The following is a 21,828-nucleotide window of genomic DNA, read 5'->3' as shown; positions in this document are numbered from 1 at the left end:
AAATGGAAAATTTGGGTCATAAAGGCCCTAAATTCCACTTGGCAGTGCTTGATCAGAGTTGATTAGCAGCTGTCTCCTTAGAAGGCATCAATCCTGTCAGTGTCTAGAGTTAAATGTCATTTTTCTATGTGCTGGCATGGGTTTTTTTTTTTCTTTTGGTAGAGCAATATATATCTATACTCGATCTTTACTGAAAGTGAGAAAACAAAAGAAAGACAAAGAGGTCTGTATATTTCCAGAAATGATAGAATGCATTTGTGTGTGGCGGGGGTTGGGGCGGGTAGGTAGAAGAGTATTGTTACATGTCCAAGTTCCCAACACCCCTGTCCACTTCGCATGTAGAGGTTACCTGCATGACCTGTGTAGATAGTTGAGTTGCATCTCCTGCTTTAGTGACCAGAAGATAAGCTTGCTCTTAAGTGTTTAGCAAGAGGCTCCTCAGAGTTTAGTGGGGACCCAGGACACACAGTTATGAGAGCAAAACTTTAAAACACTGGAACTCTAATTTTCACTCTGGCAGTTGTGGGATTATGGAATGAGACAGAGCATATCTGTGGCAGATTAAATACAGCTGCAAATTCTTTGTCATTTTGCCCAAGGAGAGGTGGATTCTGTTTCTCCATCCCCTTAAATCTCTTCTGGGCCTGTGACTACTTTAATCAACAGGGTATGTCAGATGACTGACAACTTCTGTTTATTCCTCTTGAAACCCAGCCTCCATGCTATGAGGAGCCCAAGCAGACATGTGGGAGGCCCACCTGGAGGAGAGCTGTGGCCCCAGCTGCTATCCAGCACCAAATGGCCATGCATGTGAAGGAGCCATCTTGAAAATGGACCCTCCATTCCCATTCAAGACTCCCCAGCTGACAGCATGTGGAGCAAAGGTAAGCCATCCCTGCTGAGCCCTACCCAGATTGCAAAAGTGTGAGCAAATAAGTGATTGCAGTTGTTTTAAACACTGAGTTTTGGAGGGGCTTGTTACACAGCCATAGACAGTATAGTGTCTGTGAGAGCCTAGTGTTGGGGCTCCCAGAATCCATGTGCTCTTCCTGTGGTAAGGTTACTTTAATTTCCTTGGGGGAACCAAGCCTGTTCCTGCTCTCAGTACATATGCTTTGAATGGAGTCGACTCCATCCCTGGCTGCAGGGATGAGCTTATGATGCAGCCTGACCAAATCAAAGGAACTGAGCACTGAGATGGTTTCTGGAACCAGATGTGTGACCCAGTCAGAGCCAATGAGATACAATAAGACTTTTTCTGGTACTGGTGAGAGACCTTTTTCTTTTCAACTGGAAGAAGAATCAAGAAGATATGAGCCTGGAACTGCTAGGGTCCACCTGGGAGAGGCTGAAAATGAAGCCAGCATCACAGAAGGCTGGGCTGAAAGATGGAGAAGATGGCACTGTTTGAATATTGGCACAAGCCATGCTGAGGCCATCACTTCTCTGGGACTCATCAGCTACATAGACCTATAAAATTGGGTTTATTTACTTTGCTTGAGCCTGTTTGAATTGGATTTTCTGTCATTTGTGGCAGAAGGAGCTCTCTGACACAGAGGGTCTGAATTTGGATCCTGGCTTTGATACCTTTTTCTTACCGTCTTCTTTTTTATTTTGACATAATTTCAAACCTACAGAAAAGTTACAGGAATAATATAAAGAATTCTCATTTATTTTTGACCCAGATTTCCCAAATGCTTATAGTTTTACCACATTTGAACTTTCCTTCCCTCCCTCGTTATCTACACACAAACACACACACACACGCTCCTTTACTCCTACACACTTTAGTGTGTTTCCTAAAAACAAGGACATTCTCTTACCTAACCTCTTTGTAATTATCAAAGTCAGGAAATTAATATTGTTATAATGCTATTATCTCATCTGTTAAATGTGTAGATTATGCCATTTGTCCCAGCGTCCTTTCGAGCAAAAGAAAATTTTGGCCCACGCGTTGTATTCATTGTCATGTCTCTTTAGTCTTTTTAAATCCAAAACTGTTCCTCTGTCTTTCATGACATTGATATTTTTGAGGAGTACAGACAGTTTATTTTATAAACTATGCCTCAGTTTGGGTTTGTCTGACGTTTCCTCATGATTCAATTCAGGTTATGAATTTTGGGCAGGAATATAAAGGAAATGGTGCTGTGTTCTTTTCAGTGAATTACATAAGGAGCCACGTGATGTCCGTTTGTCCCGTTACTGCTGATACTAATTTTGAGCATTTGTTAGGATGCTAGCTGCTAGGATTTCTCTACTGCAAATGTAATATTTTTCTCTTTGTAATTAGTATTATGGTAGTATGCTTTGAGACTGTCTAAACACCCTGATACTCGTCAAACTTTCACCCATGAGTTTTAGCATCTGTTTATGATTTTTACCTAAAATAATCATTACTTTGGTAGTTGCCAAATGGTGACATTTCTGTCGTTCCCTGTATACTTGGCTTTCTAATATAATATAATATAATATAATATAATATAATATAATATAATATAATATAATATAATATATATCATAATATATATTAAAGCGCTTTCCCCTATATTCACCTGTTCATCCATCCGTCTCTCTCTTCTCTTTTTCTCTAATTTGTATGGATTCACAGATCCCAGTTTTATTCAGTAGGTTATAATCCTTTGCTATCATTTATTTTGATGCCCAGTTGTCCCAAGTTTTGTCAGTGGGGGCCCCTCCAAGTTGAATCCTGTGTCTGACCCCCCTTTAAAGGGAAGAAGTGAAAGCATTGGCTTTGTGGCCAGACTGCTGAGGTACAAATCCTAACTCCATAACTTAACCTTAAAACCTTGGGTGAGTTGCTTTCCCTTTATCTACCTCAGCTTTCTCATACGGAAAATGGACATAATAATAGTGCCACTTCATAGGATTATCGTGAGGATTAAATGAAAAAATAGAATTAGAACAGTTCTTTACACACATTAAATGCTCAATATCTTAATTGTATTATCTTTTGGATTCTCTGGCTTTTCATTGGAAAATGGTGAGTTGAAAAAAGTTTTCTTAACAAAGTTGTTCAGAGGATTACGTTGGGTAATGACAGTAAAGTATATGAGAGCTACTCTCAAAATGTTAACTACCTTGCCTTTCCCCTCTGCAAAGAGGAGTAAGTGAAACATTCTGTTAGAGATGAGCGTGTTTTGGTGCTGTTTCATTGTTGGGGTCCTCATTTTATTCCCAGTCACAGCTCCCCAAAGTGAAGGTGGAGACAAAACTTCCTTAAATCATCATTCTGTACGTAGGCACAGGGCTCTTGCTTTTTTATGGGTTAAGATTGGATCGCCTCGGTCCAGGTGGGAGGGGCTGGCAGTGGAAAACCTAGTGACTTAGAAAAAGCGTTCTTCCTCCTGTCCTCTCTCCCTCCTCCCCTTTTGCCTCCCCCCTCTCCTTTTCTCCCTAATTCTGCCTTATTGGAGCCTCCTTCTGCTGTCGCATTAATAGTAATTCTAGTCTGCTTTTTACTATTCTACAGTGGTTTTGACCAGTATGAACCTATATCTCTCTTAATTTCAACCTTGTAAACCAAAATTTATGAACAGAGAGCTCAGTCTGAGTTGTACATAAAACACTAGGCAAAGAGCACAAGTCTCGCTGCCCCCTGGCTAGTCTATTGAAGGGTGATTTAACTCCCCCACCACTTCCTCTCTCGCCCTATCCAACACATTTTGCACCCTTCTGCCAGGCAAGTCTTCCCTGGCCACAGCCCCATGTATGTATTTCCTAAACTCAGAAGCCCTTAGGGAGTCTCTTTACCCAGTATATTAAGTACAGATTCTGAAGCCCAATATACAGTGCCCAACCTGCAGTGTAACAAGGAACACTTATTAAGCACTTACTGTTGTTTAGTGCTTAAATGCATTATGTAATAGGGTCATAACAAGATTCCTGGGAGGTTGGAGGTTACTATTACCGACTCTGCTTCTACCTGCTTATGCTGGCTAGAAGGTGGAGCCCAGAACTGACCTCAGACAGTCTAACTCCAGTGGCTTAACGATCACACCAGTGTGCTTGCAGCCTAAGGGTCTTGCGCTTACGTGACATACTGCAGTCTGAACCACCTCAGCGTGTACTCGTTTATACCAGATCAACTGACCTGAATGTCCTTTGACCTTCTCTGTCCATCACTACCTTCTGTCCAGCTATACACATCAAAATCCTTCAGTTCCTTTGAGGTCCTCTTCAGAAGCCTTTCCAAGCATACACACACGCACATGTGCACACACACACATACAGCTCTTTGCTCGCCTTCCTCAAACAATGTGTCCATGCTATCCCTGCTTTGGATTTTAATTGGTTTTTGACTCTTTTATCTCCTCACAAGAGAACCAAGTTGGGGCCAAAGATGAGTCTGGTGCAGAGCTCAGGCTCACCTCTGCTCCCTTCATTTCTGTAAGTAGGTAGGGCTTTCCCCTGAGGAATCAGGGATCTTTTTTGTCCGCCTGGGCAGACATGAAGCCCCCTCCCTCAGGTGGGAGTGAGGCTAACAGGTGAGTTTGGTGGTGACTACTCCCACATCGGGGGAAAAGAGAGGCAGTCAGATGAGGACCTGCCGAATCCACCACGGCCCTCCTTGCAGATGCATAACCGCTCTCCTCTCCTTCCCTGTGGTCTCAGGGAGCGGGGAGGTGTCCCTCCCCCGGCCACAGCTGAGGCCTCTGTTCGGAGGGACTCCACCACGCCTCTTTATCCTGTTCACCATGTTTTCAAATTCTCTCTTCTCTAATAATTCTGTTCCTTTCACCTTTAATTGTTGGCTTCTCCCGACTTAATGATCTCTTTGTCTCCGTGCTCTCATCTAGTTCCCATTTCCTCTCTGCCCCTTTCCCAGACAGTATTTCTGAAAGAGTAATCAGCACTGTCTCCACTTCCTCACCTGCCATCTGCTCCTCAGCCCTCTGAAACCCAGGTTCCACACCATCGTGGACTCCACTGGAGCCATGCCACCAAATGCAGGCTTTAATGGCCATTTGATCTTTCTGAGGCCTCATGCATTTCTTCCCCTAGGAGTGTCAGTTACCTCGTTGGCTTGGTGACAACATTCCCTTATGACTCTCTTCCAACCTCTGACACTTTGAGTCTCCTTAGTGTATTTGTTTGCTTGTTCTTTCAGTTTTGAGATGCAGTTTCTTAGTTCTGTTGTGGGTCCTTTTCCTCATCGTTCTACTTGTAGCCAAGTTCAGCCACCACTGGTGACCCCGTATCTATCTCTAGCCCAGAATTCTCTCCTGAAGCCCAGCTCCCTACAGATGTCCTACCACTGGTGAATCAGGTGCTGTCAAGGTCTTGATAAAGTAGCAGACCCTGCTCTGCACCAAAATAAACATCCTAAAAGAAGAGGGCAAAACAGCAATACATCCTCACTCCAGTCCTGTAAGAAAAGTTTGCGTAAAGCATAAATCATCACACTTTAGCTATTTGTAGAGAGAATGTACTTGGGGTTTTTTATTTACAAAATCAACTGAACTGAGTATTTTTATATATTTCACCTGCATCAAATTAAAATATGTGCTATTGTGTGTATGTGTATGTGATTCAGCATCACTAAAGAGTGTTTATCAAAATCTAAAGCCTACTGAATGCATGCTTTTGATGAATGTTTTTGCCAATTGGACCATATGTGAATTCAGCCAATGAGAATTCAGCAATATCCTGATTTTTAAAAGTTGATTATATCTCTCTGAACTTTGAAGTAAACTGTAGTGGTGATTCATATGGCTTTTTGGAAGCAACATAAAGCTGTTGTAGAAGTAGATTTCTAATAGGTAGTGATTAATAATAAAATAGCTTTGCACCATTATAAAAAAAAGTCTAGGCAGTAGAGAACTTGACAGGAACAAAAAATTGGAACTAGGTTTGGCAAAAAGACAAAAGTGAATAGCTTCAGAAATATAAAACTTTCTTCACTGATGGCTTTGCCTGAGCCTCACTAGGTTTAGCTCTGCCACAGTGTAGAGGCATTGCAAATTTAACATGTCTCAATCCAAGTTAATGAGTTCCCCGTCTCACCATCTGTACCTCCCTCTGCACTAGTGGATGCTCAAACTGTCCAACCAGTCACCCGGGCAAGAAATGTTGGATTCATTCCAGAGAATAAAGAACTAACATTTCAGTCTGCCACATGGAGCCCTTTGCTTTTTGGTCCTTCTCCATGCTTCCAGCTTCCCTAGTGTACCTGTATTAGTGAGGAATGCTTTCAGCTGCAAGTAACAGCAAACAAATTAAGGTTTGTTTTTCTAACATAGTAAAACATTTGGAGTTCAGTGGCTCCCAGCATAAGTTAAATAATTCAGCTATTCCAGGGGCAGAGTCCTATCCTGGGTCCTCCCCAAAGCAGAGCCTGAGACAAAGGCTGGCAGGCAGGTGGTCTGTTTGGGAAAAAGTCCTAGGGAGCAAGAGTGAGGAATGAGAGAGAGTAAAAGAGAGAAGGAGAGAAACCCTTCAAACCCAAACAAATATATTATTGAGTTAGTCATCTCTACAGGTGATTGGTGCTTGATTTTGCAAGATCTTTTGAGTAGTGTACAAAATCTGCCTTAAGAGTTGTTTGTCCAAGAGACAAAAGGGAAAAGCACTTATCTATCAGCTCCTGCCCCAATTGATTTAGATTACTTAGGGGGTGTTAACTTACCCGCTGCCCTGAGTTACAGTGTTTGAGTATCATGTGGGCTCCCACAGGCATTCCATGTCACAGCAAAAGAGAAGTCCTGAGGCAGGAAGTGAGAGAGAGGTGGTGCATGCTTGAGACTGATGTTGTCATTTTGAACTGGTTTGAATCACTTAAACACGGTACTTCATTTGCTCTTTCCCATGGTATGCATATGAAGTCATCTCAGAATTAACGCACCAGTACCACTGACAACAATTCATTCTACTAAAGATGTGTAGCCAGATACTGGGTTTACCTGGTTTTTTTCTATGTAGTCATGTTATCCTATTTATTTACAGTTAAAATGATTTGTTTCTCTTTGTAATCAAGAGAAAACATGGGTGAAATTGACTGCATTGCTGAAAAGGAAAAATTGCCTGACAGAAAATGCAATAACCAAAGTCACAAGACAAAAGAAAAGCCGGCAGAAAATATTTTTAAACAAATGTTGGCTATATTTTATTGAAAAGTAAGGATAATTCGGATAATAGAATCAAGAGCTCAAAGCGTAGAGTTAAGAGCTATAGTAAATTTTACACAAGCAGTAGCATTGAACCCTGATCAAGGGACTGACAAAATGTGACCAGTTGGATTTCAGAATTTCTTTGGAGCAATGACTCCCTTGTGCCTCCGTTTTCTTTCTTTTTGAACAAAAGTGTTTATAGGAGTTATATATCTGTCCTACTATTGTATGTTAGGTGTGTAAGAGGTAAATAACTTTATCTGAAGTTCACGGGTTCTAAGATGAGATGCTGTATGTGATGAACTTCATCCAAAGAACTTCCTCTCTTTGGCCATGTGCTTTCATTTCTCTTGGGTACAAATCTAGGAGTGGAATGACTGCCTTATATAGTAGGTGTATGTTTAACTTTAGAAGAATCTTAACTTCTTAAGAAACTGTTTTCCATGGGATTTGCTTTAGATGATGACCTCAATATTAGGCACAGGCTTGATCTGGATCTCAGGTCTGAGCCCAATATTGTCATGGGATAAGACTTTGAGGGTCTTGGAGAAGGAGAGAGTACATTTTGCATGTGTGAAAAATGTGAATTATTGGACCAGAGATTGGACTATCGCCGATCATATTTTCCAAAAAATGGCTTCAACAATACTTCCCGTTCCACATGCTCTACCAGAATTTGCTACTCCTCATCAAGAGGTGGAGTCTATTTTCCCATTTTTGAACCTGAGTGTACCTTTGGGACTGCTTTAGTTACTAGGGTTTGGTGGAAGTGACGATACGATTTCCAAGCCATAAAAGTTTATGCAGATTCTGCCTGGCTCTCTCTCAAGACACTTGCCTTTTGAACCCAGTCACTTGGTAGGATGCTCAGGTCACTTTTAATGGTTCAGATGGAGAGGAACAAAAGCCTCCAGTGCTCAGCTGAGACTGAGCTCCCAGTTGACAGTCAGTGCCAGCTTGTCACCATGTGAGTGAACCATCTTGGGACCTGATCCTTCAGCCAATTGAGTTCTCACAGCTGGTGCCACATGGAGCAGAGATGAGTCTTCCACATGAAGCCCTGTGCAATTTGTTAATCCTTGAGCAAGTGAAATCATTTTATTTAGCTTTACTTTTGACATTGTTTTTCAAAATTTAATTTTTTTCATTCAGGCAGAGTTGATGTATAATAAACTATACATATTTAAAGTGTCCAATTTGACAAGTTTTGACATGTGTATACCTGTAAAGCCCTCACTACAATAAAGATAATGAACATATCTATTACTCCTGTAAGTTTTTTGGTGCTCCTTCATAATCTCTCCCTCTGCTCTCCTCTCCCAACCATCAACCACTGATCTGCTTCCCGTCACTATAGGCTAGTTTGTGTTTTCTGAAATTTTACACATGGACTCATATAGTATGTATTTTTTGTCTGGCTTAATTCACTTGGCATTATTATTTTGAAATGAATTCATGTTATTGGGTGTATAGTAGTTCATTCCTTTTTATTTTTATTGCTTGAGTAGTAATCTGTTGAATGGTTATACCACAATTTGTTTATCCATTCACTTGTGGTTGGACATTTCCATTGTTTCCAGTTTTTGCTGACAAAAAATAGTCTCACTATGAATATTCATAGTTCTTTGTATGGCTATATGGTTTCATTTCTCTTGAGTAAATATGTAGGAATAGGATGGCTGGATCACTGGATCACATGGTACTGTATATTTAATACTTTAAGGAGCTGCCAACTGCTTTCTACTGCGTTTCAAAGTGACTACACCATTTTACATTCCCAGTAGCAGTGTGTGGGAATTCTAATTGCTCCAATGCCTTATCAACACTTAGTATAGTCAGTTTTAAAATTTTAGACATTTCAATACTTATGTAGTCTAATCCACTAAGTTTTGGAGTGATTTGTTATGCAGCAATAAATAACTGGCATGGAATGAAAAAATAACTCCCCCAAACTGAATACAAACAAAAACAATTTTTAAGTGCATTTAAAGCTGTATTTGTTCAGGCTGTTTCATAGTTAGCAGCATCAAAATACATAATTGAGGGAGGGAGGGTAACAGCTCAGTGGTAGAGTACATGCTTAATACACACAAGGCCCCCAGTTCAATCCCTAGTACCTTGGTTAAAAAAATAAATAAGTAAGTAAAAAATAATAAGTAAATTTTAAAAATACATAATTGAAGAAAGCTCTGTGCCCCAAATTCAAATACTGTAGTACGCCATTAAATCAGTGTTTACAGTCAGAATTTTATCCTTAATCAGCATTGAGTCATTGAAGGCTTTGAGGTATAACAAGATGTTAGAATGATGGCACCAGTTAACCTACCTAAACATCATAGACAACAAAAGAGGCAGCCTGGAGTATATAATATATATTTCATTGGGTTTTGATTCCCTTCTCTCAGTCTGCCCTCCATCTCCTACAAATGATATTCCCCACCGGGTGTTTTTGAGCGTCCCCCAGGGGTGTCTTTACAAGTGCTCTGAAGCTAGTCTGGGCAGGGCCTCCCTTCACTGGGTGTCTCTAGGCAATGAGTGTCCACCCCAATGGGAGCACCAGGTAACTATAGAATAGCAAAGGTGCTTGGTGTTCAGGTGGCAAGACAGGAAGGAGACCTCTCTTGTGTTTGCTCAGGAGGGATCCCCAAGCAGAGTTGCTTGTGCCACATGTGCTTACATATATTTTCCTGTAGAAGTTCTTTGTAAACATCTCATGCTTCCTTCTGCCTTGTGCCCTATTAGGACCCAACAATGAGTCAAATGTGGGGCTAGAGTAGGAGACAAATCCAACTAGCAGATGTAGAGCTGTGTTCATTTTCACATCCCCTCCCTGTTTATCACTGAGTCAAGCTCAGTGGGTTGGATCCTCCCCTAAGAGTTAGTGGATGGAGGAACCCCTAACTTAGGGAGCCCACCAAAGTGTGGGTCCTTGCTGCTGGCTGTGAAAGAATTCACAAAGCAGAGGCAGAGGGACGAAGTGAACAGCCACTTTATTGCTCAGAAGGGGAAATGGAAGGAAAGTGCTCAGGCAGGGATAAGGGAAGAAAAAGCACTCCAGCAAGGAAAAGGCACTTGGGCGGGGAGCCTTCAGCCAACACGGCCAGTAGAGACAGCTCTGGTCCGGGTCGAGCCATGTGCACTTTTATGGGAGGCTTCTGCCATCATGCCCTCCTTCCGGGTGTGATGGAGCCAATCAGTCCTTGTACGAGCTTTTCAGTCCTTGTATGGGCTTTTCCAGTTGTTGTCATGGTAATCATCAGCTGTCATGGCGCTGGTGGGTGTGTCATTTAGCATGCTAATACATTACAATGAGCATATAATGAGGCTCAAGGTCCACTGGAAGTCAAATCCTCCACCATCTTTGAGTTCTTAGTTTCTAACCAGTTTTTATTTCTTCTCTGCAGCTGCCTCTTGAGACTTAGATAAGAGTCATTGGTTTCTATTTTGAGGGAGGAGCAGGGTTATGATTCTGGGGGCAACAGCCTTGATAACAAAAAGGAAAGTTGCTTTTAACCAGAATGGTTGCAATCTGGTGGATCCAGCATCACCCCCATAAAAACATCTCCGAAGATTCTGTTCAGCCATGAAAGTTTTAAAGGGAAATGGGGGAGTAATCTCAGTTAATCATTGAGATAGGTGGTCAGAGTCATCGTCATCCCGCAGTGCCTGCAGGCTTGTCCTAATCAAGTGCTTGAGCCTGCTCTTCTCTGACTCAGGGAGGCCTGGGAGACTTCAGCTTTTCTATAAACAGGGGGGTGGGGGAGGGGGGTTCACAGGGTCCTGCTCCCTTCCCTAAGGATGAAGTGTTATCCAGGATACTCCCCTCCTTGCTTCTTAGGCAAAGAAATTTCAGGCAGGCCTGCCCCAGCTATTTGTCAGATACGCCTGGACATGTTTGACTCGGCATGTTCTTAAGCCACAGATTGAGATGAGATAATCCCCACCCCCAAATGGTGGTAAATCAGAATGATTCTCCTGCACCCCACTGTACTCTCTGTTCAGTGTTCTTGTTTTATGATAGATTATAAAATTGCTATTTAGTTTAATTTTCTTGTTTTCTCAGAGTAGATCACCCCCACGCAACCTCTCCAAAGAATTCTTTTCTCTCATGGTTTTTATTTTCCTTATTTTCTCTTCATTTGGGTGGCTTTCTTAGCCTTTCTTCATTTCAGCACGAGGCAATAAGTATGTGAAAATTCTGAGACACTAAGTAAACACTCAGATTTCATGTGGATGAATTAAAATCATGGCTTCTGCATGTGTTTTGTGATGTGCTCTCTTAATTCCAGTGCTTAAATGGAAAATGTAAACATCTTGTTCAAAAACTTTTCAGCTGGTTATCTTTAGTCCTTCATGATTAAAACTGTAAGCTCAACACGCTTTCTCAAGTGCCCTTGGAAAGAGAACTACTCTATTATGTCCCTCTCACCGTGCCCCCCCTCCCCAACCCTCGACACATTAGGCAAACAAAAGCCTGAAAGGATAGGGTTCGCACCGAATTTCAGGAGGCTGTGATTACGTCTCTGAAATTTAAAAAAGAATCCCACATTTGACAGAAATTGTTAAGAGTCTACAATTAACAAATAGATCTGGCATTAGTGCTTTTCTAATCAAAATCTATTGTTCTGCCGATGCTCACGGCTGTTGTGTTAACTGACAGTGGCTGCCCTTCCAGGAAGCCTGGAGAGAGAGTGGTGCATGGAAGAGCTGAGTGTGCTTTCATGCTCACGTCCCAGGCTGTCAGATCCCTCCGGCACAGCACAGTTCCTCTCCTGCCCTCTTGGATGACGGTACCAATTTGTCCCTCATGTGGAGCAGTGACCCTTTCTTTCCTGAAGTCTTCAAAGGCAAGAAAAAAAAATTATTAAGTTCTCACTGAACTAGAAAAACAAAACAAAACAAAAGTCCGCTCTGCTGGAGCTGGAAGCCCTTTGCTGGTGGAGCTCAGAGCAGAGGTAGCATGGTTTACCACTTGCAGTCCAATCCGCAGAAATCATGGCAGACAATAGGAATACCCTGGACGTCTTCAGCAACTTAGACAATCTGATAATATAATTTGTTTAATGAAATAGTGACTTCAGGTGTTCTTTGATGCAAGCGTGGCAATGACAAAGTTTATGAGCAGAGAGACCCTTCATAACCAGTAATCTACCTGATTTTTTAAAAAGCGTTGATTCACATACAGTAACTGCTGCAAATGAAAAACAGCGGGAAAGAAATCCTCAGATTTTTTTTTTAAATATAATTTGAAAGAAAAACCTAGGTTATCTGAACACTAATTTTCATGTTCTGGGATGTTTTGCAAGTCTGTAAGATGTCCCTGAGGTTTGTTTAGCCGATTCTGTTCAGGACTTGATGCTAAAGGACAGTTACCAGTTCCACAGAGCGGCCCTGGACACCGTCCGGCTCCTCCTTGCCGCACTGAGTCCACGGCAGAGCTCAGAGCTCTTCAGGCTCCCCGTCAGGTGCCCGTTAGCTCTCCCTACAGTAGGCAGTCTGCTACTTAGTGAGCTCGAAGGCTTAACTTTTTGGGGCAAGGGCTGCTCCTCATTATGGTTGAAATCCCCTGGAGAATACAGGTTTGTTTAAGTTGGTGGGAAAAATGCAAATTCAAAGGCATGCATTGCTTTTATTTTTCTGGGGCAGCTTGGCAAGGGAATATATCACAGTCAAGAAAAAAAATTTTATTTTCAAAATATTAATCCTAAAACATGGTTCTGTCTGTCAGACCTCCACTTGCCCATGTGGCAGTCATGTCAGGGTTCCTCCCCTTCCCTCGAGGATGAGTTTCCTACATAGTACCTTACATAAGCAGATGGTCCTTGGCTGCTTCCTTCTTTTCTTGGTCGCCACCCAAGACTGTGTCAGTTCTTGCCAGTTGCCTCTGGATCAGCCTTGTTAATGCCCCCTTCACACCAGGGGGCTTTCTAGGCCCCTCCAGGGACCCTCCCTCTGGCACACAGGAAGTCAACCACTGCTCCCATGGTGCCCAGTGCAGCTCCCCCAGGTCCATCTGCCTAGCCACACCACCCCACCATTTCTGCTCTCCTTCTCCCACACCCTGACCCCCTCGAGGTGGGCGACTCTGGGTCTCACCACCGCTAAGGGCTCCACTTTGGAATGGGACTCGGGTCCTGCCTGCTCTAGGTCCTTCTCTGAACTGTTGTGGTTTCTGTTCTTCTGCGCTTTCCATGAGGCTCAGCCTAGAGAAGGGTGTGCCAAAGGGAGTGGCCAGACCTCACTCTCCCAGGGGTGTTTGTGTCCAGGAGTGCACAGGGCCTTGTTCTACATTGTCACACATTCATCAGGTCCAGGGTCGCCTCAGCAGCTCGGCTGTTTGCAGTGAAAGCCAAGGCTTTTGAAACTCAGCGGCCCTTTTTCTCCCTGCCCGCCCAGTCTCCAAGGCAGTGAATGCTCCAGACTGAGTAAAGGAAAGACCAGGGTACAAGAGGGGGTTAATATCTCAAGGTATCCTGCCTCTAAAGGATATGGTATCTGTTGTTCCTGTCATTATATCAGAGTCCCTTCCCTGGGAATTTGGAATTGGGGTTATGAAATTAGCCTCTCTTGGGGCTGGCCTTTAGAATGGAAGAAATATCAAAATTTCTGAAAGAGACAACTCACAAACCTTATAAGTATACATTTTTGAAAGGAAAACAAATCATCTAGCAACCTTATTTTCATTTTCTGAAGTGTGGCATGGCATATTCCCCCACGTGGATGAATGGCAGATAAAGTTGGCAGAAGATGGCTGGGCATGCCACCGCAGGACCTGATTGCACCCTGCTTCCTGGCCCCAGGCCTAAGTACAGCTGCATTCCAGTTCCCCTAACTTCACTGAAGAGAAGGAGAGGGAAAAGAAGTTCACCTACCTTTTTTTTCCTCTACTTTCTGTATGTATAGCTCTAAATAATGTTATTCACTATTTGCCATCAAAGGTCCCAATTAAATCAGTGATCAACTCTGTCTTAGAAAGAGACAGAAAGACTTCCTTGAAGAGGTGATATATGCAATGGATCTTGAAGAATGAATAACAGTTCACCAGGCAGACATGAGAAGGAAGGTCATAACAGGACAGAAAAGCAGATCTGCCCCTAATGTTTGCCACACGGCCCAGAACATGAGTGCAGAAAGAGGCCCAAATGCCATGTATTTGAATATTTAAAAGTTATAAACCAAGATAGTAAACCGTTAAAAAAAAAATCTACTCCACTACCGTGACAAATTTACTCTGACAATGACCTGGAAGACCAAATTCAGATTTTGGATCCTACAACTCTTAGGAGTACCATGCTGGAATATAATGACATAGAGTGAGCTGGCCCCTGGCCCCTAGTGCTCCTTCCTGGGAGCACTTTTCCTTCTTTCCCCACCATCCAGCTCTATCTTGTATCACAAAGGCCCCATGTGCCACATGTGGACACTTTGGTTTAACCCAGCCCCTCTGCAAGCAGCTGCTTCATGGGCATCCTCGGGCCTAGGAGTGGTCAGGCTGGTGGTATGTGCTGCCCTCTGGAGGATGCACGTGGGAAGAGGCCCACGCAGACCCCAGAAGCAGGCTTGGGTCCTTTGGACAGGCTACTCTGGTCACCAGGAGTGAGGTCTAGAAGGGGAAGTGTGGCCTCGGGGCAGCATGTGAGCTGGGTTCCACAAACTGTCTACCTGGTGAAGAAGGATGGCCAGAGGAGGGTCAGAGCAGGAGCCCCCTAAAGCACTGGTACCTGGGCAGGAGGCCCTCTTTTGCATGGCCAAAGGACAATTTTACCCCCCAAAATCTTGTACAATGATTGAAGTTGTGAAAGAACATGGTGGACATGAGACATATTAAGAAATTCAATGTGTCCCAAACATGGATTATTTCCAGTAAGGGCAGGAGATAAAAGTAGGGCAAGATTGTAAAGGGCTTGGTGAGTGGCGTGGACTTAGGTGGACAAAGGACATTTTTAAGCGTGAGAATTTTATTCATTATTTCTTAGAAGGAAAAGACTGGAGACAAACGGAATCAAGACAGAGGAAGAACTTGAGGATTATTGGAATTTTTGCAAATAAGAGAAGGATTGAATGCCTTAACTGAGGGATAGGTGGAAAAGAGTAGACTTAAGGAACATTTCTGAAGTAGAATTGACCAGATTTTGTGAGCGAGTCTAAGATAACTTTGGGATTTCCATCTTGGAAGGCCATGGGGACCACAGTGCATTGCCCACGGGAAGGAGCTGAGGACAAGGTGCAGGCTGCAAAGTGAAATGTTGGATGTGCTGAGTTTGAGGCTCTATGATCGTAACGCTGGTTTTCACGTGATTGTCAATGACAATAGACATTACCACCATATAGCTTTCAAATCTGTATCCTTAGTGTAAATCCAAGAATTTTGGAGAATTTCTTATAAGAGAAGTTTGTCTTTTCAGTGCCTGCATTTTGTAGGTGCTTGGTTGCTCACAGGAAGATTTATGACAATCTATTTCTTATTTTGAGGTCTGCTTCTGTTATTCATATAGTAAACCCAGGCACTCTTCCATTGGAAAATATAGCTCATGTAGTGGATAAGAATTATAACTATTTTTTTTGAGCAGCAGTGGGGAACTTGGTGTGGTAGCATGTCCTTTGCAGAGACCTTTATAGGTAAATGGCTCTCCTTTCACATCTATTTAGTGTTTGCCCAATATTTTGATATTTTGGGAGAGGCTGCAGGTGCTTGATGCTTATTGGCTCGTTGGATTTCCCAACAAAGAGTGCATTTTTCAGAAAATAAATCCTAGATGACTGAAAATTTCATTCAGTGTATTTACCTGTAAAACCAGAGCGTGGGCTATAACTGGATTTCCAAGAATTTAAGGGTCGGAATTTCAGAATTTAACAAGCCATTGTAAATTGACCATTTAGAAGTGGACATGCTATATATTCTAGCTAGTGCTCTGAATTGTTTTTTTCAAAGGGCTCCTTTCCCCAGATAACATTTTCTTGTTCTCTTTCTTACCTTTTTGCTTGTAGCAAGAAGATGGCATGTTGTTATTTTTCAAGTTGCCGGGATTAATGCTCATTTTCTGGTTAATTAAAATCTTTTAAATACAAACAGTCTAAGTTCAGAGCATTGTTGTACTCATTACCATTTCTGCAGTATCTTTGCAGCTCAGCTATTATGCAAGGCTGCAGCAATTTCAATACAGCCCTTTTATTGTTTGTCTTTATTGAAGACTTTGTGCTCATTACTGGATTGTCTCCTGACAGCCCAGAATACTCCCCCAGACTCTCCTCCCGCACTGTATGAAAACTGTTTTGCATTTGCAAGTGTCTGGGTCTTCCAGGATCAGGTAAGTGACTGCATTCAAAGAGAATGTAAAAATTTAGGGGTTCAGTCTCCTAACAGAAAACTCTCTCCACTCAGTCTTCAAATCTCCCCCAGATGTCATTTTTTGGTATCAAAAGCCTTATAGGGATATAATTTCGGGGTTAAAAAAAGGGAGTAAAATAAATTATACTCAACCTGCATCAACGGTACTTTTGTATTCATCTTAAAAACACAACACACGAGTTTGAGATATTTATCACTTACTTTTGAAGGTGTTCCCCTAGCGGGTGTGCCTGTTCCATTAGACAATGAGGGCAGCTTTCGTTCTGCAAACACTCATTGTTTGCTGATGGGAGTTCCACTTCCTCTCATCCCTGTCCATTTTCTGCTGGACAGAGCACCTCTCCATCATGTGGAATAGGCGGTTGCTCTCTCTCGGGGCATTTTTGCTGGCCTGTTCAGTGTGGGTGGGAGGGTTCATTTTGACATGCTTGCCAGCCCACTCCAACTTTGGTGACTCGCAGAAGCAGCTTAAACTAGACAGAAAAAACATTTCATGCTCAAATGATTCTTAGCAAGAGGCTACATCTACTTTTGAAGAAGAATGAATTTAGAGTATCTCTATGGGTTTTCTAATAGCAGATAGCTTGACATATACACACAAAAGAACTCTGTGGTAGAGCTGAAGAGAGGCAGGCCACCTGCTCTTGAATTTGGATTCCAGCTACTCCATGGCAGAGGAGGTGCTCCTACACAGACACTTTCTGAGTCTGATTGCATTTGAACCTGAAGGCCCTGCACCTCTACGCATGCTAGTATGCTGCTGGTCGGGGCTTACTGGGGGCCGTGGTGACTCCTGGGGTCCCCTCTCTGGCTCTCTTTCAAACCAAAGCTCTGACTCCCTGGAGTGTTTTAGATGTGGCCCGACTTGAAGGCAGGAGGGTGGTCACGTTGCTAAGGGAGAATCAGTGGCTGCTTGGCCCTTATTTTGGCCATTTCTAAACTCTTCATTTCTTTTCATTCGCACACTCTACATCACACTCATCCCCAGGCTGCCCCTGCTTTAGCTTCTGCTCCATCTCACTGCCCAAAACAGTGAATATATTAAAAAAAAAAAAAAATCCAGCAAAACTAATGTCTTTTTTTTTTTTTTTTTGTCTCTCTTTTTTTGTCTTGAGGGGTAGTATCTCTGATACCCTTTTCACACCTGTCCTGCCGGCTTAGATCTCTCTTCACTGAGAGTTTCCCTTGAAATGCTACAGATTCATTTAATGACTCAACAAACATTTGTTTACACCTCTTGTGTGCCAGACATTGAGCTGGGCCCCGGCCCTGCAGCAGTGAGTAAACGGACGTAGTCGCTGCCTTCACCGAGGCCGCAGTTCAGAGTTCAAGTGTCAACACAAGAGCACCATGTGGCTTTGCAATGCCAGGGTAAGGGGTGGTGTGTCCCCAGGCAAACCTAGGACAGAAGGCCCTTCCTTCCCCACTGCTACCTCCATGTAAGTGGTGGGTGCTGGTGGGACAGCAAGGACAGAAAGGATTCCTTGGGTGGTGCCTATTTCTCTGGGCTGGCAAAAAAAATTGTTAGAGCCCCTGGTCACACAATTGTCTGAGAAGCTGCTGACCCTGTACCACTCATTTAAATTCATGCTCAACTTGGAGTCGCCAATACTTCAGATGTCTCCTAGAGAACATGTAGAAATAAGTGCTCTCTGGAAGCCCTGCGACAGTCCTCATCAAAGGCTGGTTCCCTCCGTCTAAGGGTGAGTTTTATGAGAAAGAGTATAGCGCGTAACTAACCACATTTTATTCTTTGACATTCCAATTACATTAGCCAAGGCAGGCATTAGAGATCAATTGATGGGCCAGCCCAGTGATGTGAGGGCTGAGAGGGGTGGGGTCACCGAGGAGATGGCCCTGGGTGTCCATGGGGCGGTGGTGGGCGCCTCTGAACACATGCTTTCTCCCTGTGAACCTCGGCCCGTCTCTTCTAAAGTGCTGTCCCTTCATTACCTTCCTGCTGTTCTTTTCTGGCAATCTGAGCCTGTCAATCTCCACCATTGCCTGGGTTGGAAACCCAGTTAACTAGGATTCATCTTGTCAATTCAAAAGGCAGTTTCTGTTTGTGAGCAAAATAAATGAGTGAGCTCCCAACTACTGGGCATTTTCATTGAAGCCCCGTGAGCCCCCAACTTAGGTTTAATCAATCTGTTTCTAACTCAACCAGCCCAGGATCCAATGGATTTTACCTTATCTAGAGCAAACTAGCTGTGCTCTCCTTCTTTATTTTGCAGCTGATTGACTATGGCATGGAGTCTAGTAGATTGTGGATCAAATAAATGAGAACCATAAAATTTCCTCCCCAGGGACTAGGTTTTGATTATTTCATTGACCCTAGAGCAAGAAATGTGCCCTCTGGACCAAAAAAAAAAAAAAAAAACCTCCACATGGCAGCCCAGGGCCAGATGCTCCTGCCCAGGACTGATTGAATTACATTTATTGAAAGTAAAAAGGTAGGGGGAGCACATTTTTAGAGAATTATCACATGCCTTGATGGGAGAGGAACTGAGAGTAATATTCAATGCCTAAAAATCTGATGATTCCTGGAAAGCGAGTGTCAATTTGGTGCTCTGTCTGGGGTTCAGAAACAATTCCAGGAATTATGATAGGATAGTTATGGTAACGTTATAGTGATGGTGAAGATATGCTTTTATTTGGGATTCAATTACTACCAAAATTTAGTCTTTTTTAAAAAATGGATGAATATCCTATCAGAGAATGTAGAAGCTAGCAGCCTATCCATAAATATTTTATCATTTTTTTCTGTTCTGGAAATTTCTGTGTCCTGAGTGCCTATTATGTGTCAAACTGTGGAACAGGGAATATGGTAAAATTAAAAGAATTTATTTGGGGTAGAGCAGATCTAGGTCAAAGTCTACCTGCTACCCGCATAGCCCTGGGCAAGTCACCTGGTCACAAGAAATCTATAAAAAGGGTAAAATAACCACACTTGCTTATGATAGAGACCTTTGGGAATGCTTGCCTACCTATGTCCTCCCTTCTCAAAGGTCCACCTTCCACGCGGAGCTGGCTTCATGGATGTGCAGTCTCTTCAGTCCCATGGGTACCTAGGCTTAGAAGAGCCCTACTCTTGAACAGTTCTACTGTCAGCATCTTGAATTCTTAATAATTGTTGACCAAGGGCCCCTGCATTTTCATTTAGCAGTGGGCCCCACACGTTATGTGACTACACTGGGGGTGCCCCCACTATGGGTGAGTCACTCAGAACAAATCTGGAATGGAGCTACCCTTCCTTTCCTTGAGCCAAGAGATACCCATACCTCTCCCCTGCGATTTCCCCTTTGTACTCAAGGTTGTCTGGATGGTTTCTGTAACTCACAGTCACATGCCACCTGCCCTTGGTTCATGTAGCTGGAATGTCAGAGAATAAAATGAGGTGAGTAGTGTTTTCTTCCTATCTCATGTTGGACTGAGATGGACATCTGACCCAAGATGGACCAATCAGAATGTCTCTCACGGGTATTGGGACTGAGAGACTCTGGTTAATCTTTGTAACTGTCTGAAGAAGGAGGGTGAGGAAACTCGGAAGCTGGAGGGCAGCTGTCTTCTACATACATACGGAAAACAAAGAAAGCGTGCTGCAGGTAGAAACGAAGTGGGAGAACAGGTGCACAGAGAGAAGCTGGGCCTCACAGAGAGGCCATGGAGCAGATTTCTTGGTTCCCAATGATTTTGTGGGTTCCTCCAGTTCCTGTTGGAATGGAGCCACATTTCCTCTCCTCGGGTTGTGAGATGCCTGTCTCTCCCCAACAACTGCTCTTGTTAGGTTAAGATGGTTTGGTGGTTTGTAACTCAATCAAACTGTTTCCAGCATTCTGACCTACTCCTTCATGGGTTGCAGAGAAGAGCAAATGACCCAGAGTGATATGGGACCAGCTCTGTGCAAACTTTAAAGCTCCTTCATCTATGGCATACTATTTGTTATCTAATAGAACAAGCTGGAAAAGAAGTGTGGACTGGTAAAGTCTTCGGTGTTTATTTCAAAATTGCATCAGGTGACATTCTTCATCTTCTAAATTTTCTAAGATGGAACTTGTGTCACATAGCAAATGTCACAAAGTCTTGTGTTTAAAAGTCATTTGAATGTTCCCAGGGAAGATGCCGCATTAATCATATAATTTGGACTAATGTGAATATTTTTATAGGGTTATTAACATTTCAAAGATGTTAGGGCTGTTTTGGAATTTAAAATTAGATTTATGGCTTTGGGGAACACTAAAAAAAATTAATCTGATTTCTTCTGATTTGAAACCATGAGGTTGAAACAATTGAAAGCCACAGAAAGAATCTGCAGTCAGAACAGAAAAGATAATTCAAAAAATAAGGAATAGTAGGTAAATATTAAAGAACTTGGGGAAATGTTTATGTAACTGACAAAATGGAAAAGCTTAGATTGGGCAAGTAAATGGAAAACAATGGAAGACGAATGAAAGAAGGAAAGCATTAAGAAACAGGTATGCAGTTGAGGTATGTAGATCCTAGGACAGTTTATTTCTTGGTGCTTCCTTTCTTTCTTTCATTTATCTGTTCACTTGCTCACTTATTTTGTATGCCCTGTGCCCTTCAAGGTGCTGGGGTCATGGTGGTAAACAAAATGAAGTCTGTGTCTTCATGGAGTTTACTTTCTTATGAGATTAGAGAGAGGTTAAAGAACCAGGATTTATAGAAGCAAGGGAGAGAAAGGAGAATGGAAGGGAATGGTCCTTTAACAAGCATCTCATTCCCCTGAGAGGTCTCTGCCACTCACAGGGAGCCAGGTGCTTTACCGTCACTATCTCATTTAATCCCCACCACACTCTCAGGTAGACAGGATTTCAAATGCGCACAGGGACCAGACAGGCCATGCAAAAGTGCATGGTGGATACGACAAACTGGAGAGCACGCAAGTCTTCCAAAGGGCTGTCTGCTGCTCAGCTCTAGCTGCCTGTTGCCATGTGGCGGTGGGAGTTCCTTTCTGCCAGATCTTTCATTTTTCAAGAGAAGCTTCAAATCCACTTTTCACATGAAATTGGGATTTTTTAAAAAATATTGGATCAGTTTTTTAAAACTGCTATGCAGTGTTTGTGAGAAGACATGTGTAATTTTTTACTGTAGTGTTGATTGCAATAGCAAGAGATTAGAAACAACCTAAATGTTCCTCAACAGTAGACCAATTTAGTAAATGATGGTCCACCTTACATCACTAGTCTGCAGCCTTAAAGAGCAGCAAGGACACTCTTTATGTGCTTCATGACATATCATTAAATGAAAAAAGTTAGATGTACTGCGCTGTATATGGTATGCTACCATTGGTGAAAAGGAGTGGGGGAGAATATATATGTATACATGCAT

General features: G+C 42.8%; 1 long non-coding RNA gene across 1 annotated transcript in view; it reads left to right on the top strand.

Annotated features, from left to right (window-relative positions):
* Nucleotides 1-720: 720 nt before the first annotated feature.
* LOC141577715 (uncharacterized) overlaps nt 721-21,828 on the top strand; it is a 63,773-nt gene continuing 42,665 nt past the window's right edge. Inside the window, exon 1 of the long non-coding RNA XR_012507040.1 lies at nt 721-884. This is a non-coding gene — a long non-coding RNA (uncharacterized LOC141577715). The remainder of the gene's footprint in view (nt 885-21,828) is intronic.

This window comes from Camelus bactrianus, chromosome 5, assembly GCF_048773025.1.
Source record: "Camelus bactrianus isolate YW-2024 breed Bactrian camel chromosome 5, ASM4877302v1, whole genome shotgun sequence".
In the NCBI taxonomy this organism is placed as follows: Eukaryota; Metazoa; Chordata; class Mammalia; order Artiodactyla; family Camelidae; genus Camelus; species Camelus bactrianus.
The sequence above is the reverse complement of the archived record's forward strand: the minus strand, read 5'-3'. Positions and strand labels throughout refer to the sequence as shown.